We start from the raw sequence: 18,396 nt of genomic DNA, 5'->3' as shown, positions 1-18,396 counted from the left end.
ATTGAGGAGGGCACGTTCTGCATGGAGCACTGGGTGTTATGCACAAACAATGAATCATGGAACACTACATCTAAAACTAATGATGTAATGTATGGGGATTAACATAAGAATAAAAAAATTAAAAAAAAAAAAAAGATAGACCCAGATCTCTTTTCACTTCATTCCTTGAGAGTCACAATGCCCCAAAGTGAGTGTGGCAACCTTTCCCTGCAAAGCCCTGGACAGTAAATAATTTAGTGTCCATGGGCCATGTGGTCTTTGTTGAAACTAATGTGTTTTGCTTTGCAGCACAAAAACAGCCATAGGAAATAGGTAAATGAACGGGCAAGATCTCTTTCAGTAATGCTTTATCCATTAAGACAGGTAGTGACAAGATTTGGCCTCAAGATCACTCTGCATGGACCCCTCCTTTGAAATTATGAGTTCATTGCTTTATGTCTCTCCAATCGTAAGAGATTTTAAAGCAATCAAAATCCAAGTTTTATGAGCTATCTGATGAGGAGATTCAATAAGTATCCCTCAGAGATGCACATATGTCTCATCTCTCTAGTGGAATTGTGTGTTTCTGTAAGGTCCAGATGACATACTCATGATCTTTGTGTGCTTTCCAGCGACAGGACCCCAGTTCCTTCGACAAGGTTAGGGTGGTAGGAGCGGTCGTATCCTCCACTGAGACTTCTTTAGGACAAAGTCACCTGTTCCCTCATCTTCTGAGTGTTCTGTTGACAGACGTCAGTTGAGTCTCTCTTCTGAATTACCCTCAGCTAAAGAGAACTCCTGTCCCATGGCTGTGCCTCACTCCATGGGCAGCTTGGGTTCAGTAGATGGTCCTGGCGTGGGTGTAAGCTTTGACCCACCACCTCATTTCATGGGTGGATTATCTTGAGGGATCATCCCTGTCCCAAAGTTCTCTCCACCAAATCAGCTGAGGCTTTTCATGAAAGTGTTTTGCATCAGCTCTTCCCTCTGCAGGTCTTGTGTCCTTCATCTATAGGACAGGACCTGAAGTAAGGGGAGATCTCAGTATGCACTGTGGTGGGACGGGAAATTCCTCCTTCCTAAAGGAGGAAGGCAGGGGCAGGAAGTGACCTAACGGAAGGAGGGTCTAGGTGATGATATGAAGGAAGGACAGATGGGACAGCAAGTGACTTAAAGGGGGACAGGAAGTGACAGGAGGAGACAGAGAGTGGCCATGCATTGACATAGGGGGAAGGGTGAGGGGCATCGAGGAAGGGATGGGTTCAGGGAGCAAAGTTAAGATAGGGTTTGTTTTAGGGCGCCTGGGTGGCTCAGTTGGTTAAGTGACTGCCTTCGGCTCAGGTCATGATCCCGGAGTCCCGGGATCGAGTCCCGCGTCGGGCTCCCTGCTCGGCGGGGAGTCTGCTTCTCCCTCTGACCCTCCCCCCTCTCATGTGCTCTCTGTCTCTCTCATTCTCTCTGTCTCAAATAAATAAATAAAATCTTAAAAAAAAAAAAAAGATAGGGTTTGTTTTAGGGTGAATGATAATGTTGTAAAGGGATCCACTTCGGACGATTACAAAACGTTTTGTTGGAAAGGTGTGTATTTATTTCTTTAGGTTTAAAGGTCAAAAATTATATTCACATGTGTGTATGTATAACACGTTTGACCATGAGAGTTAATGTCCCTTGACCATTATTATTAAAAGTTGCAAAGGAAGTCAGCAGGGATTTGCTACAATTTTAAGAGTAAATCATGAGGCGTAGTTAATTACATACTTGCATAAAAAAATGTCCATTGTTGTAAGAAGGTAGCAGTTATCTGCTGTAGCCCTGTACCCGCTTGTGATACTTGTACCATGAATTTGATATGCCATGCAGAAATTCAGAAATGCACCAAACGTCACTTCTGGCACATGAAATTCCCAGCTGTGTTTGTTGGCCTTTATTTTTCTTTTGTGTGTGTGTGTGTGTGTGTGTGTGTGTTTAATTTTGCAATGAGTGTCCTTCCTTGACCATGTAAACCATGACAGTAAATATTTAATAAACATCTGTTCATTGATTAAACAGAAATTCAGTCATGATCCAGACTCTAGCATTTAATTCAAGACACATCTTTAAATTTCCAATTGTGCCAATGGCCATTTTTACAACTCCTGCCAGAATGTGGTAAGGAATACTTAAAATTGATTTCTAGAGGTTCACTGCTCTTTTGAGAAATTGTGTTTCCGAACGTTCAGGCATAACATATATTAATTTTTAATCAGTTGAGTACAATCTTTGCTATTTGGAAACGGGATTGTTTCCAAAGACTAAGTGCCCTTTTCCAATTGAAAGAGTTCCTAGAAAAGCTGAAAGTGTTGGTCTTGCAATAACCAGAAGCCACGTTACTTGCTTTAGACAGCAATCCTTTAGAAAGCAAGAATTGTGCGTAACTTGATTTTAAAAGTAACCATATATATATATATATTTTTAAAGATTTTATTTATTTATTTGAGACAGAGAGAATGAGAGACAGATAGCATGAGAGGGAGGAGGGTCAGAGGGAGAAGCAGACTCCCTGCCGAGCAGGGAGCCCGACACGGGACTCGATCCCGGGACTCCAGGATCATGACCTGAGCCGAAGGCAGTCGCTTAACCAACTGAGCCACCCAGGCGCCCCAAAAGTAACCATATATTTAATCTGCGAGCTTAATCCCCGGATTTCATCAGTGACTCTCTTGTGATTGACATTCGTGCTGTGGTAGCTGAATGTCTCCCTATCCTCCCCCCCCCCCCCCGTAACTGCTCACACTCTGTCTTACACTAATGGGTCTGTTTCATGCCTGGAGGAGATTTGAAAAGTGAGGTCATTTAAGAATTTCAGTGTATGGCTCCATCCTATCTAAATTTAGTGGTTTACCAAGGCTTCTCCATGTCTCTCGGGATCTATGACAGGCTTCTCTCCATGGGCAGTTCCATAAAAATAGCACTTTGGCTGATAACAGAAAAAATCGCACAGCAACAATACTTTTCAGCTAATCTGGAGAGGCAATGCAGGGGCAATTTGCAAAGCTCGCAACTGGCAAGGATGTGTGTGCAGTTGCGTTGTTCTAAAGGCTCAAAACCCAGACCTATTGCAATTGTAAGTCATTCATTTTAGGTCAATCACTTTTAGCCTCTTTAATTTTTTAGGCATCATTTTAGCTCCCATAATAAAACTGTCACGTGTGAATTTTTCTGGTACTTATTTGAAGGTTTTTTTTTTCCCCCCTCTATATTTGCTGTCAGCCTCTGGTTTTCTATATTATGATTTCTGCACATCGGGCCATTGTTACCTGGTTTGTTTTTTTTTTTTTTTTTCCCTCTATATTTGCTGTCAAGCCTCTGGTTTTCTATGTTATGATTTCTGCACATCGGGCCATTGTTACCTGCTCTGTTTTTTTAAGTTACCTTTTCTCTGTTTGCCTTAAATTGCCCTCTTCCTAGTTATAAGGGAAAGGGCATTGTGGTAACCTGGGATTTGGTGAACAAGTCCATGTTCATCCCAGGTCTTTTCTTTTATGAGTTTCATAAACTTCAGTGCTATCCCCTGTCAGCTTCGGTCTTTGCAGATGGAATCCTGCTAATCTTTTAAGGCTGTCTGCACAGAGTAGCAGTTCTGGACTTTCAGTCATCCTGCGTTCCCTTTTCTGGACTTTTCCTACTCTCTTATGACTTTATTGAAATGCAGTGACCTGAACAGTGTGCATTATTCTTACTGCAGTGTGTTTTTTAAAAAATTTAACTATTATTATTATTATTATTGTTTAATTCATGGTGTCCAAGATTTCCCTAAGAGGAACAGGGGCATCTATATCATAGGCAGCAAAAAGGGAGAAAATATGGGGGATATTTATGGAAGATTTTTAAGAGTCAGGCTCAGAGGTGACACCCATCCCTTCTGCTCACACACCGTTGGCTAGAATGTTGTCAAACATTCAGCACTTAGACATTTATTTATGTTTCCTACAAACTTTGTGGGGAAGTTTCTCAGGACAATTAATATTTCACCAGTTTACTAAGTTCCTGTATGTGTACCTGCTGAACATGTAGGAAGGGTGGTGACCTTTCAAACATCGTAACATCGTAACAAGCATATCCTATGGATGGGATCTGAGGGGGACTAGAGGATTCACACAACTGTAGACTTTGCCTTCCTAAGGAGTAGATCTGAAACTCCATGTATATCTTCTTTGTGTCGGCTGGCATTATATGAAATACAGTGAGAAGAAGAGAAGAACCTTTGTTCATCTGGATAGCCCTCCGTGGTCGCCCATATTTTCTGGATTCGTAACCAATAAAACAAATGAATGACTCTGATCCAATGAAGTTGTCTTCTTGCTTAGAAGTCCAGTGACCTGAGTGAGCAGGCTTGGGTGGAAGGGAGTCCTGTGTTCCCAACAAACATTTAGGGGGTCTACCTTCAATTCACAGGGTCCAAGGGTTTCCTGAAGGGTCATCACTATATCCCACACAGCAGAAAGGGGGCAACCATGGAGGAAATTCACTGGAGATTTTTAGGAGCCAGGCTCGGATGGGGGAAACATCACTTCTGCTCATGAACCATTGGCTAGAACATCATCAAGCAGCGGCTTTAACTGAAAGAGAACCCGAAGAACATGTTGTTTGACCCAGTGCCAAAGAAGAAGAAACTGATTGGGTGAATAGCTGACAGTCCTCATAACACCTTCATTGTCCCGCTTTGATTTTTGCCTTTTTACTCATGCAGCCTCTATTTCAAATGAGTAGAAAGCTCCACTTTGGGAGGAACTTTCACATTTCAAGGGTGATACTGCTAAAGTTTGGTGCTTAAAGAAACACAGAAGGACGTGAGAGTAAACACCACATCTCCCTCATGCCCAACATCAGAAGGTTACATTTGTCAAGCAGATCGTGATGAAGGCCAGAAATTCAAAAGCATCACAACTTGAGATACAAAGCTTCGGGAGAGGTGAAGGCAAAGTGGAGTCCCAAGAGCAGGAGACTGGGAAGGATCCCACATTCCCCTGACTTTAGGGACGGTGAAGGTTTTTAATATGGCAAAAGTGACAAAGCTAGTCAAGAGTTTAGAGAATCCATAGAAAGTCCCATTCTGGTTCCAATTCTGTTTTATTTCTTTAAATTGTATTACAAGTTAAATTTTCTCTGAGTGTTACGATATACACATAAGTCTGTGTTGTAAAATCACTATTTATATACCTTAGTGACTCCCGCCCTTGTTTTCAAGTATTCTCACGAAGCAGATAGACACCAGTTGGTCTACTTAGATTTCTAGTTCCTGATTTCTACCTCTGGCTGAACAGCTTGACCTTGAGATACCACTGGCTCCCCAATATTTTCCTTTGGAATAAGCACAAATGGTAATATTTTAAGAACCATTAATATATGCCCAGTGTGATCCCAGAGGCTTTACCTGGATTAATTGAAAACCTTAAAAATCTCCATGAACTAGAAAATATTATTATTCCTATTTTATAGAAACAAAACTAAGGGTTAGAAGTTAAATAACTTTGTCTAGGTCATACAGGCAGCAAGGGTTGAAACTGGAACCACAGGCCCAAGCCCTATTTTTACTAATTTATTTAAGTTGTGAAAAAATCCTGTAAGTCATTTGCAGCACAGCATCTGGGGAGTTCTTCCCAACAGTGTGGACCTGATCCTTCTTAATCCCCATTACAGGCTTACCTTTGAACAACTTTATTATCCATTCTTCCTATATTTCATTTTATTTAAGAAATGTCTTAAAACACCTTTATTGTAGTATAAATTATATACATAAAACTACACATATTTAATATGTAGAATTTGATAAATTTGGGTATATGCATACACCATGATACCATCACCACAGTCAAGGTAATGGACGTATCCTTCCCCTCCGAATGTCTCCTTGTGCTTCCTTGTTTTGTTTTTGGTTTTGTTTGTTCATTGTCCTAAGAGCACTTAGCATGACATTTTCCCTCTTCACAGATGGTAAGTGTACAGAACTGAACTGTTCACTCTAGACATTGTGTTGTATAAGAGATCTCTAGGATTTATTCATTCCCCTTGCATAACTGAAACTTTATGCCCATTGAATAACAACCCCCCATTTCCACCTTCCCTCAGTTCCCGGCAGCCATCATTCTATTCTGATTCTATGAGTTTAGCTATTTTAGATTCTTCAGATAAGTGGAATTACGCAGTTTTCATCCTTTTGTGTCTGCCTTATTTCTTTTCCTATAATGTCTGTCAGGTTCAGCCATGTTCCTGCAAATGGCGGGACATCCTTCTTTTTAAAGACGGAATAATATTCCATTGTATGACTATACCACATAATCCCTGGTTTGAAACTCGCAGTTATATTGACCTGTGTTATCAGTGAGGATCTGTGGATCTGGTGAAAATGTTCAAGAACCACATGCCTCAAGTACGTGTACAGTCAACTTCATTAACATCCTATGTGTCATTTCATTAATGATTGATATTTTGTTCTCTGCCATGTTTTTTAAATCCTAGATTTTTGTTCTTTCTTCATATTTTCTTATTCCCTGCTTTTTACTTAATTGCTCAAGTTTTGTCTTTTTTTCCACGATTGTTTGAAAACAATACCAACAAAAACATACTTGGATATATCGTTCTAAATTAACATCACTGCCCTCTGACCCTTAGTAATTATTTAGCACAATTTTTAGCTTTTAGCATCATTTAACTTCCCTCTGTAGATATGGGTAAAATGAATTGACTTCTATTTTTTTAAGATCAAGACTATTGTAACTTTATCAGTTACAAAATAGTATTTTATATACTACAACATTTACATTATTTTGCTTTTTATAGATTTAGTCCTGAATCTTGTATTATACTTAATCACCATGATAACTATTTATTTATTTTATTTATTTATTTATTTATTTTTAAACATTTTTATTTTTTTTTTTATTTATTTGACAGAGAGAGACACAGCGAGAGAGGGAACACAAGCAGGGGGAGTGGAGAGGGAGAAGCAGGCCTCCTGCCGAGCAGGGAGCCCGATGCGGGGCTCCATCTCAGGACCCTGAGATCATGACCTGAGCCGAAGGCAGACACTTAACGACTGAGCCACCCAGGCGCCCCCATGATAACTATTTAGACATCAGCCAAGAGTTTCACTGTTTCATTGCTTATCGACAGTTTGATTATATACAGAACTTCTCTTAATGTGGTTTTGTTAATATGACTCTTTTGTCTGCTTAATGGAGTTCTGGAAGATTTTTTTTTAAAGAATAGCATGCTTTTGATATACTTTTGAAGTCATCACATGGCAGAATATTTTTTCCTCGGCTGTCCGAAGAGTCTGTGAGTTACAGTCCTAAATTCCCAAGTCTCTCTTTGCTTGGAGCTTGTACTTTGGAAGAGAATTCTGGAGTTCACTTGATATTTTCTTTGGGATAATCAGATTTCTTAAAGAGGTGAGGAGTTTTGAATGTAAGCACTTTCTTAGGATTTATTCAGTCTCAGGTTTCTTTCATTAATTCAGAGTCCCCTCTGATGTGGAGGTGACAGGGTTTTGTAGTGTGACACTGTATTGAAATGACCTTCACCGCTATGTCCAGCTTCCTTCCTCTTTATCTATCTCTGGACCAAAATCTGTGAAAGCAATTCGATTCAACAGGCTTCCCCACAGACAGGAGTGTCCATGGGACATGGGGATGGCTGGCAAAACAGTACCTTCTATTGCTGGCACTTTTTTCCTTTACCTTTTCTTCCTGCTTGGAGATTTGCTGCAACATCCGCGGGCTCAGCAGCCATTTGCTGACCAGGCACAGAGCCTCTAGGTTGAACTAAACCTAGAAGGAAACTTGAGTAATGAGTACATTTCTCAAGTTGTTCCCGCAATGCTTACAGTTTCCCGAGATAAATCCACCCATAACTATGTAAGTTACCCTAGCAGAGATTTCTGTAACCTGCAGCCAGACAAAATCCTCACGGACACGCAATTTGTTTTCCCTCTGTATTTGTAGTTAGGATCAAATACTAGTTCTCTATGCACTGTTATGGCTAGGGGAACAGTGGAATTCAGCTCTGCACATTTAAAGACAATGTTCAAAGATCCTGATAGAATATTATCATTGCAATTTGTAAGAACCCACCCATAAAGATCTTTTGTAACACATCTGATCAAATGTTCCTGCAGCACTATGCTTATCTATGAGGCTTTTCTTTCTAATTAAGTTCTCATTCAAATGACCAAAAGATTGTATCTCTTTTCCAAAATGGGCAAGGATCTGGCCAAGAAATTCAGAGAAAGTAAAGCACCAATGGCTAGTACATATGAAAAATAGTCATTTCTACTCAAGATGGAGGAAATGAGAAAAATAAAAGATGCTATTTATACCTGATAACACGGGTAAAGATCAAAAGTTGGATAATAATCAGTGTTGATGATGGGGCAGGTAAAGATTGAATTGGGCTAGAAGACTCTCCTTATTTAGCTCTCCCTGTTCCAAGGGTCATTCTCCAGGCCATGTCATGGCTGAGGGCAAGAGCTGAGTTCACTAGACACCTGGGAATCCATCAAAAAGTCAAGTGTGAGTTGTTGGTTTTGCTCGTTATCAACAAAACCACTTATAGCTTAACACAGTGTATGCTTATGTGATCATTATTAAAAGCGAGTAAATGGAAACTGTGATTTGTTTTTCATGTTATTAAAAATAATAGCTGTTAGCAAGGTGTTAAAATTAGTATCGAACACAACAACTGTTCAGCTCATTTTTGAGAATGATTTTTATATATCGCATACAAAGTGCCTCCATTCAGCAATAAACAAAATTCTGTAGAATGTAAGCATTAAAGCTCTGTGACAGATGGTCACTCCTCATTTCCTGATGCATTTTGTAATGGAAATTTAACAGAGAAAACGCTAATAATAATGCTGTTAATAAAGTGCCTTTTCCCTAGGCGCTTCAAACACTTGACAAACATTACATAATTAATGCTTAAATATTATGCAAACATCCACAGGAAGTGGGAAAGAAGGAGCCTCATTTTGTGTTTGCAGTCAACACACATCTTCACATGCAGACGCACTGTGCCTAAAGAAAACAGGTAAAGAAGTGATTTCCGGTTGTTTCTGAACCTCAGCATCATCCCCAGGTAATTCCAATGTGCATGATGTGCCAGTCCTCATGCTCCAATACTCCACCATAACTGATAAAGTCTATGACATAACTTGGTGCTTTTTCCATTCAAGATCCCAACTAGCCTGCAGAGTCCTACTTCAGACAGTAAATGGTTTGGGTTTCCAAACCATTACAAAGTTTCCAAACCATGAAATTCAAGAGTTATGATAGTCTTGCAAGTCAAGAGTTATGACTTATATTATCACTTTTGTGGGGTTTTTTTAGTGTTGACTGTAGCTCGAATGTTGGCTTTGAATGGATAATGCAGACCAAATTGGCCAAAGGCAGGACCCAGGAGTACATAGGATCTGATTCATCCTGGATTGTAAGAGAAGCATGGCTCCCCACCATGGGTTCCTCTCATTAAAAACTCTGAAGTGAGCCTTCAGAATATTGACTTGTGGTTTTATGAGTATCCCTTTATGTAAAGATTAAGAGATAAAGAAAACGATGTTTATTAACTGGAAAAGTAATTTTTGTCCGGTAAACCCTTCAATGGTTCTCATGAATGTGGAAGACTGGAATGAAGCTATAGGAACCTGAAAGTTTTCCAATAAATCAATATATAATTGATGCTGCCATGACTTCAGGAAATTAATGGATAGAGCAACTTTATTTCTAAGTCTTGCTTTTGGAAGCACTATCGAGACAGCTCATTCAACCATCAGGCCAGGACACTTTGCCTGAACAGCATAACATCTACACAAGAATCCCTAAAGAGAGTCAAACCAGTGTTTCATAGCAAAAGGTAACTTGGAGCCGAAGTCCTTGACTAGGTTCCACCTCTGTAACAGCAATTTAAAAATTCTCTTTATTTCATCTTGTGCACAGTTTTCTGGAAGCTGGTTGGAATGGCTGCATGGTCCCTTATATCATTCTGCACTGGACCCAGTGATGGGTGCTGCTCAAAAGAATGACCGTATCTGCATCACAAGTCCAAGTGTGCATCTCCCCAGTATCTGATAGTGTTGTTCTTTGATAGTGTTGCACTTTTGTAGCCTAGTTATTCTACACAATTAATGTTTTCCTGAAAGAGAGGATGTAACGAAACTCCTGTCTGCTGATACGGGAGCCTGTTTGTAGAGTTCCAGTAAATTATATCAAGTGGTGCTAAGAAAATATATAATCCAGATCATTACCAGTTTAGTGAAACTCCTAAGGTTAGTTTTTAGTGGATAGGAAGGTCATTGTGGCCTCAGTATAACCACGTTTTCTCAACCTGGGCACCAGTGACAGTGGGGGGCTGGGTAAATCTTTGTCGGGGGGTGCTTTGTGCATCGTGGGTTGTCTAGGAGATCCCCTGGCCTCTACATACTGGATGCCTGCAGCACTCCTGTCCCCAGGGTGGAAAACAAAGAACATCTCCATATATTGCCAATGGACTCCCACAAAGTGGGGTGTGTATGTGTGTGTGTGTGTGCGCGTGAGTGCACGCAGCTGCAGAATTACTGCACTTGAGCATCACTAATGACGTAAATCCCACAATTGGTGTAACTGATTCGCCACAGCACCAGCTATTGATGTCCTTGAAATCAAATGCAGTCGTAGGAATTCTTGTCATGAATATGGACCCCAAGTCACTCTCCTTCCCTACATTTCTATAAACACCCTCCAGCATTGTTTAAATGTTTTAACAAAATCGTGTCTTGTGGTTTTCTTCCTTCATGCCCCAGTCTTCCTGTCTGGGTTCTTTCTGTCCTCTGTTCAGACCAGTATGCTGTTGATTCTCCTGGCTCGTCCTCCATGCCCTTGAGCAAGGAAAATGTTATTTTTAGAGCAAGATTTAAGTGGAATTTCGAAAAAACAATATAGAATAATTGAAGTGTGTTTGGCACCAATTCATTGGTGTGATAAAAATGAAATTGAAGATATATTTTATTTAAAGACAATTCAGTGTTACAGCTCTTTGGGGATTTTGCATGGCTGTGTTATAATGGGATTAGAGATACAGTGCTGTATAGTTACTACCAACATACTTATTTAACTTTGTCCAACCCCCGAGTGCTCTGCAGGTTCAAAGCTTCACTGATGTCCTAGCACCTTAAGGACCCCCAACTCAGAACCCCAACTCCTTAGGCAACATTAATTAACAGGAGAGTTCCAGGATGTGGGGAGAGCTGGGTTCATAATTCTGTCCCTGCCATCCATTGTCTTGATGACCTTGGACCAGATCATTTCACTTCTCCAAAGCACAGTGTCTGCATTTGAAAAGGGAGTTGATGAGGTCCATTCTCCAGGTTTTTATGAGGAATGATAAAGGATTTCTGCAAGGTGGCTGTGTTTGTCACACACATGAAGGGCTTGATAAATGCTACTTCTCTTTCTGTACACCAGCATGCAGGCTCACTGACTTGTTGTAGGAGAGAAATTCGAGAGAACATTACCTTGTGTCCTAGACTTGCATGAAACCACGGGCATTTAGAGCTCAGATGGCCATGCAGGCATTCAGGAGTGATTGATGCCTGTGTCTGAAGGGCAGCTTGATTTCACCTGAAAAAGCTGGTCGCACAAGCCATGCAAAGGATCTGCAGTTTCCCAACAGAGAAATGTGAGCTAATGGAAAGCAGATATTGGTCTCTGCCTACAGTTCCGACCAGAGCTCCTAAACCCTTCACAATTCCCTGGGTGACAAGAACATGTTGCGTTACAGTGAGGTGACTTAATGGGCTCATGGTTGGGGGCTGGCCACCACACCAGCCCCCAAAGACCAAGCCACAGTTAGAAGCTTGGAAATTTCTGCATCAAACCCCAACCGCCAGGAAGGGGAGAAGGGCTGGCGATGGAATTAAGATTGATCATGATGAAGCTTCCATACAAATCCCTGAAGTACAGGGGGGCTTGTAGCCTGGTAAATACTTGGAGGTGCCAGGAGAATGGTGCCCAGAGATGGCTCCGAAGCTCCTCACTCTTTCCATATTACCTCACCCTGTGCATCTGTTCCATGCTTATATGCTCTCTATCCTATATCATATCCTTTCCTATGAAATCGTCAAGCTGTGCATAGACTGTTTTCCTGACCTCCGTGAGCCAGTCTAGCAAATCAGTCAAGTCCACAGAGGGGGACCTCCGATCTGTCGCCAGTGAGTCGAGCAGAGGTGACAATGTGGGCTTGTGAGTGGTGTCCGAAAGGGCAGGGGCCAGGCTTGTGGGACTGAGCCCTTCACCTGTGGGATCCGATGCCGTCTCCAGGCAGACGGTGTCAGAACTGAGCTGAATTTTAGGGTGTCCGGCGGGTGTCACAGACTTGCTTGGAGTGGGAAGCCCCCTTCTACACCTGGTCTCAGAAGTGCTGTGAGCAAGGTAGCAGTGTGAGAGCAAAGGAGAAGTACCAGGACTTGTAGGTTTTCTAAACAGGGAAGGTGATAAACATGAAACTCTGTAGAGAAGTAGATTAATGGTCCTTAAAGATGAGATATTTCATTGTTCCTGATCTAGGGCCATTTCTCCCTCTTTTTTTTTAACAGCTTTATTGAGGTGTAATTTATATACCGTAGAACTCAATATTTAATGGTTTTTAATAATTTATGGAGTTGTGCGACCATCACCACAATCCAGGTGGAGAAAATTTCCATCCACCCAAAGAAAGATCACTTGTGCCCATGTGTATTTGATCCCTACTTCAACCCCTCGCCCCCAGCCATCACTAACCTACTTTCTGTGTCCTCACAGTCACCTATTCTGGGCTTTTATCTTTTTCTTTTTTTTTTTAAATTTATTTATTTATTCGACAGAGAAAGAGACAGCATGAGGCAGGGAGGGGAAGAGAGAGAGGCAAAGAGAAACTTTAGCAGACTCTGCACTCAACATGGAGCCCAGTGTGGGGCTTGATCTCATGACCCTGAGATCACAACCTGAGCTGAAACCAAGAGTCACACACTTACTGATTGCGCCACCCAGGTACCCCACCTATTCTGGGCTTTTAATGTACATGGAGTGATTTTTGACATAGTAGTTTTTGCCTGGCTTTTTTCATTTAGCAACACATTTTTGAGGTTAATCTGTGTTGCTAAGTTGCATTGCTTTACTGTTGTATTCTTTTTTACTCATGTGGTAATTTTAGGCCAGTTATAATGAAATAATATTTGAAGGGCTATATGAAGGTCCATATTGAAGGTCACATGAAGGAGGCATTGGTGGGGCCAATCTCTGGTTACTTTGTTGTTGATAAACTACAACACACATAAAAAGTCAGTATTGGACGTTGCTCAGATCCAGAGCTCAGTAACCATTGTTTTTGTTGTGGTGGTCATCCTATTTTTAAGTAACTATTGTTTTTAATATGGTTACCACCATGTTCCTTATCCATTTAATGCAACTGGCAAGGGGGCCATCTCTTGCTATTTATCATTTATAGGAACTTCTATTAATTCTTTTAGGGTAATTTTATGGACATTTGTTTCATTTACCGTTGGAGCCTCCAATTGTCTCCTAGCGCCAAGAAGTGTTCAATAAATACTTGCTGAAAAAGAAGGATCGATCAGATGGCAGAATCCAGTAAAAACTTCTTGAATGAATTAATGAAGAGTTCAAATATTAAAGTGCTGCAAAACTATAACCAAGGCATGTGATTCTAATATTTTCAATGCTGTGATCCAGCAATGTACATGTTTCCACCCGACTGTTGTCTCATTTAGTTGGCCAGGATCTTAGGCCAAATTCGGAAGTTGTTGTTTGTAGAGAAGCAGACAAAACTCTGATATGTGGAGGGTTTGTAGATACTTTAGTAGCATGGATGGTGTTTTAGCTAACGCGACTTTGAGATGGCCCTTCAAACTGCCCATAGCTAGCACTCAGGGGTTTGACCGACCTCTTTGCGGGATGTGATGCTCATCACCCTTGGAAGTCACCATGCACAGGGAAAGAGGTCACCGTCACAGGCCCGTCGTGCAGGAGAGTGGCAGCCAAGCTGCAGGGGAAATACTGAGACGCTCAGCTCCCAGGGGCAGAAGAACATTTCTATCGACACCAGCAAGCCTGACAAATACTAGGGCCTGGTTAGCAATCTTGGAAAGGAACACTAATAAAAAGTTTCGCCTTTTGATGTATAGAAGACACATTTAATAGGGAGGGGAGGAAAAATGTTTTCAAAAATCAACACTTTTCAAATTAATTTTGCATTGTTTCCGTAAAGATGCCTGTGATTTGGTAGGCCCTCGGGTGTGGGTTTAATTTTGTTTGCTTTTGATGTATGATTGCAGAAAGGTGTTATTCCTGAAAAGCCATCAAAATATAATTAAAAAGTCGGCAGAGGTGATGTCTCATCGCTAGCTTTGTTTATTTTTTTAATAAAAAAGAAAACCCCAGTTGTGCTCTGCGTGGAGTACAATGACCATAAACCAAGGGAGAGAATTCAAACAGTTGGAAGATCCCACACAGGGTTTTCCTTGGAATGGGAGGTGACTGTCACAGTGCAGAAGGCACATAGAGATCCCACCTAGATGTGTTTCTTCTTCCAAAGATTCTTTTTTTTTTTTTTTAAAGATTTTATTTATTTATTTGAGATAGAGCACGAGTGGGGTGAGGGGCAGAGGGAGAGGGAGAAGCAGACTCCCTGCTGAGCAAGGAGCCCAATACGAGGTTTGATCCTGGAACCCAGGATCATTACCTGAGCCTAAGGCAGATGGTTAACCGACTAAGCCACCCAGGCGCCCCTCTTCCAAAGATTCTATCTCATTTTCTTTCCTGACCACCTGGAACTCGTTAAAATGGTAACAGTCGGAACTGTGCTTTAGGATTAGGGCAACAACAATTACATTCACTTGTGGATGGGTCTGTCTGCACACTCTTCCTTCTGCCCTTTTCTTACCCACCCCTGTTTCTGTCATGACAACATGGTGACCTTCCTCAGTTCTATCTATTGTCCTCTCCCTCCTGAATCCTGTCTCCACAGACCCCAGTTGCAATTCACTCTTGCCTCTTGGCTCCTGCTTGTACCTTGTAGATTTGTGCATGGAGTTTGGACTTCCATGTTCACTTTCCTACTCTACTTTAATATCTCCAAATATAAAAAAAGTGCTATTCATCCTACATCCTTCACCCTAGTAAGTGGTCTGAAATAAGATGCCATCTTAAAATTAACTGAGTTATATCTATTTTTTAAGACTTTATTTATTTGAGAGAGATAGCGAGAGAGCATGAGTGGGGGTCAGGGAGAGGGAGAAGCAGACTCCCCGCCAAGCAGGGAGCCCGACGTAGGACTCGATCCCAGGACCCTGAGATCATAACCTGAGTTGAAGGCAGACGCTTAACCAACTGAACTACCAGGCGCCTGAACTGAGTTATATTTAAATCATGTTTACAATGATAGGACTTTCAGGAAGTCTATGTGTGTATATATTTGCATATAATAATATGCATATATTTATTTTTACATGTAAATTTCATTCATATGAAATAGACTGTGTATTTTGCACTGTTTGTCCACACTGGAATACTTGCAGTTGCTACACTTGTTTGCTCAGCTTGAGACCGCTTCCCTGATTCCCGCCTCTTCTCCAAAGAGGAGAGTTATGTTATTGATGGAGGCATTGCAAGCTTCTTTTTTTGCACATAATCAAGAACATACATTTTGGTTAGCATTGAACATGCACCGAGTTATCCACAGATTCTTGGGCATCAGGCATGCTGATGGTTGCTCTGGGTTGATGCCAGTGAAAATGCACCTTCCTTGTGGTCGCTAAGTATCATTCCAAAATCCAACCAATGCCATCAATATTAAGGAATCTAGTTGTGTGACTGTGTCATCCATTCTGAACCTTGGCCCCGGAACACACCTGCTGAATCGCTTCTAAAACGTGCTAAACTGATCCCCCCCTCACCTGTGCATTCCTTATTGCTTTAGTGAAGTGGGAGCCCTCTGAATCCTCCCAGGGAACAACATCAGGTGGACGGGGGTCTCTTGTTTTATGGGAGCAATTCATTTTAGCACCCCAACTTCCCTTCGTCTTGTAACCCTCTCTCAGTTCTACACTGAGGTCTCGCAGCTCCCTTGCATGTCCAGAAGGCCATTTCTGGGTCTGCTATTCTAGGTGTCATCATCTCAGCTCTAGATGTCCTTCAGAAACTCCAATCCCATGTCACGTGTGAACGCCACGGTGCCAGTGACGTCCCTTCTCTAGGCTTGTATGCTGCTTCTCCACTCCCTGCCTGTCTAGGGATTCACCTCCACACGGAGTCCCGTAGCTGTTGCCAGTGAGGCTGGTGGTGCATGTCCTTTCGCATATAGGCCGTTCGTTTCCGCAGAGTGGGGCTTGTGCTGCCCAGCTCATCTGTGATGAGATCTGAGGAGAGGACCACAGCAGTGGTTCCTCACCGTGTGGCCTCAGACCAGCAGGAACAAAGTGGGCTGGGAACGTATGGAAGGACACGTTCCTGGGACCCACCCCAGAGCCATCAGTGTGGGGCTCAGCAGTCCATGCTTGAGGCTTTTGGGTGATTCTAATGCAGGTTTGAAAATCACAGCTCTTGGGAGCACAAAGGATGATGAGGTTGTGTCTTGAGGAATATGCACTTCATTTTCAGAGGCACCTGCTCTGTGTGAGCTCACTGCAAAGGAAGAGGTGTTTAGGTTTTGGATGGTGGAATGAGGATGTCAGGAGTGTTCCATGGGATGTGGGGTTTGCGATCCTTCCATTAGTCCCCCAGAAGTCTCAGGGACTACTCATTCCCTACCAAGCCCCGTTTTCACACACCGGGCCGGTCAGGGCTCCACATCCAGTCATTGTGGATGCTCTGCCCCATTACTCTCCATCCTGGTCCTCATTTTCAGCAGAACCTGCCCTGTTGCTGCAGAAGACACGTCTTTCGTAGAGCTTTCCGTGGGGCTTCCTGGCTTGCACAGCATCCATGAGATGGACCGTTAGCCACTTGTCACTTTCTTCTTCCAAGGCTTCCAATGTTGTTGAAAGCAGCCACCCTACACACCAGTCCTCACATTTATTGTGGTCCTCGTACCAATTCAGGCCAGCGGCGTCTGGATCTCCACAAAGTTTTGTCTTTGCATCCGATTTCAGTTTTCCATAGGTGAAAGCTTCTGTAATTGTGAGATCACTGCTGTGACAACGACCAGCAGTATAGTCCCCACTCCCTCAAGGAGGTCGCACAGTGTAAATTCTGAATCCTGTCTGTGGGGTCTGCTTTCCAGCCTGAGAAAGTCCCTACTGTCTGTGCCTGGATTCCCTAGAAAGCAGGGCATGCCTACGGCAGAGCTTACACAAAGATGCTTTACTGGGAGACGCAAGCTCAAGGGCATCCAGTAAAAGACAATGCATTATAGACTGGTCACGGCAAGACAAGAAAACATAGCACAATGCATTGGTGGTTTGGACTTGTCTAAGGAGGAAGAGTGAGATTTTCCGGAGAAGTCCACTGGGGGAAGAAAGGGAGATAGAGTTATTGTTCCCTATGAGATCTACCCTACAGAGTATTAATAGTCTTGTGCTGCTAGTCCATCCAGGCAACCCACACCCAGACATTTGGAACTTCGTTATATCACATCTGAGAGAGGGAGATGAGCTAGAGTCTTATCCACATTAATGGATGCCATAGCTCCTGGTATAGTGGACAAGATGGCAGCCAAGCTGGAGGCCAGCCCTTGTTCCAGCTCTGAAGACCTGAGTCACTGTAGACTGTCGGCACCCGGGTGTCCGCAGTAAGGAAGCATCTGAGGGCACAGAGGCAGCAAATGCCTGGAGAATTAAAGATGTGCATAAATAAGTTCCAGTATAGTGGTTTTGGGTGGACAACTGTCTACATGTTCTTGAGAACTCTGTCCATTATGAAGCAACCTTATTTTTTTGAGTTTATCATGTTTTTCCTCTTCTATATTTCATGACTGAAAAGCAAAAAAAAAAAAAAAAAAGCTTTCTAGGTGAACCTTGTAAACAATTCATATTAATGTTATGTTGATCTAAAAAGAGAAAAAGAAATGAGTAGTGCTCAAAAGCTCTGATCTGGTGCTGTGAATTCTTAGATTTTTTTTGGGGGGGGGGAGGGCAGTCAAAAACATTCATTCAGGAGCTCTCCAGTTTCTGTGTCCTCTAATAAACCCTAAGGCAATGGGAAAGTTTCTATTTCCCACAACAATCAGTGGCCCATTAATTTTTAATCTCATTTTCTACACATTTCCAAGAGCAGTTGTTTTGCATACCCAAAGTCTTAGTGTTTACCCTACTTCCCCTCTCTCAGAAGTCTAGGCTCTTGTTTTCTTATACCTGGATCATTCCTAAAAGTTAATGAAGGATCAAAGAAATGAAAGGATGGCTGTATAAACAAGTGT

The sequence above is a fragment of the Leptonychotes weddellii genome, chromosome X (genome assembly GCF_054177405.1).
Source record: "Leptonychotes weddellii isolate Sample4059 chromosome X, ASM5417740v2, whole genome shotgun sequence".
NCBI classification, from domain to species: Eukaryota; Metazoa; Chordata; class Mammalia; order Carnivora; family Phocidae; genus Leptonychotes; species Leptonychotes weddellii.
Note: the sequence above shows the minus strand (reverse complement) of the source record.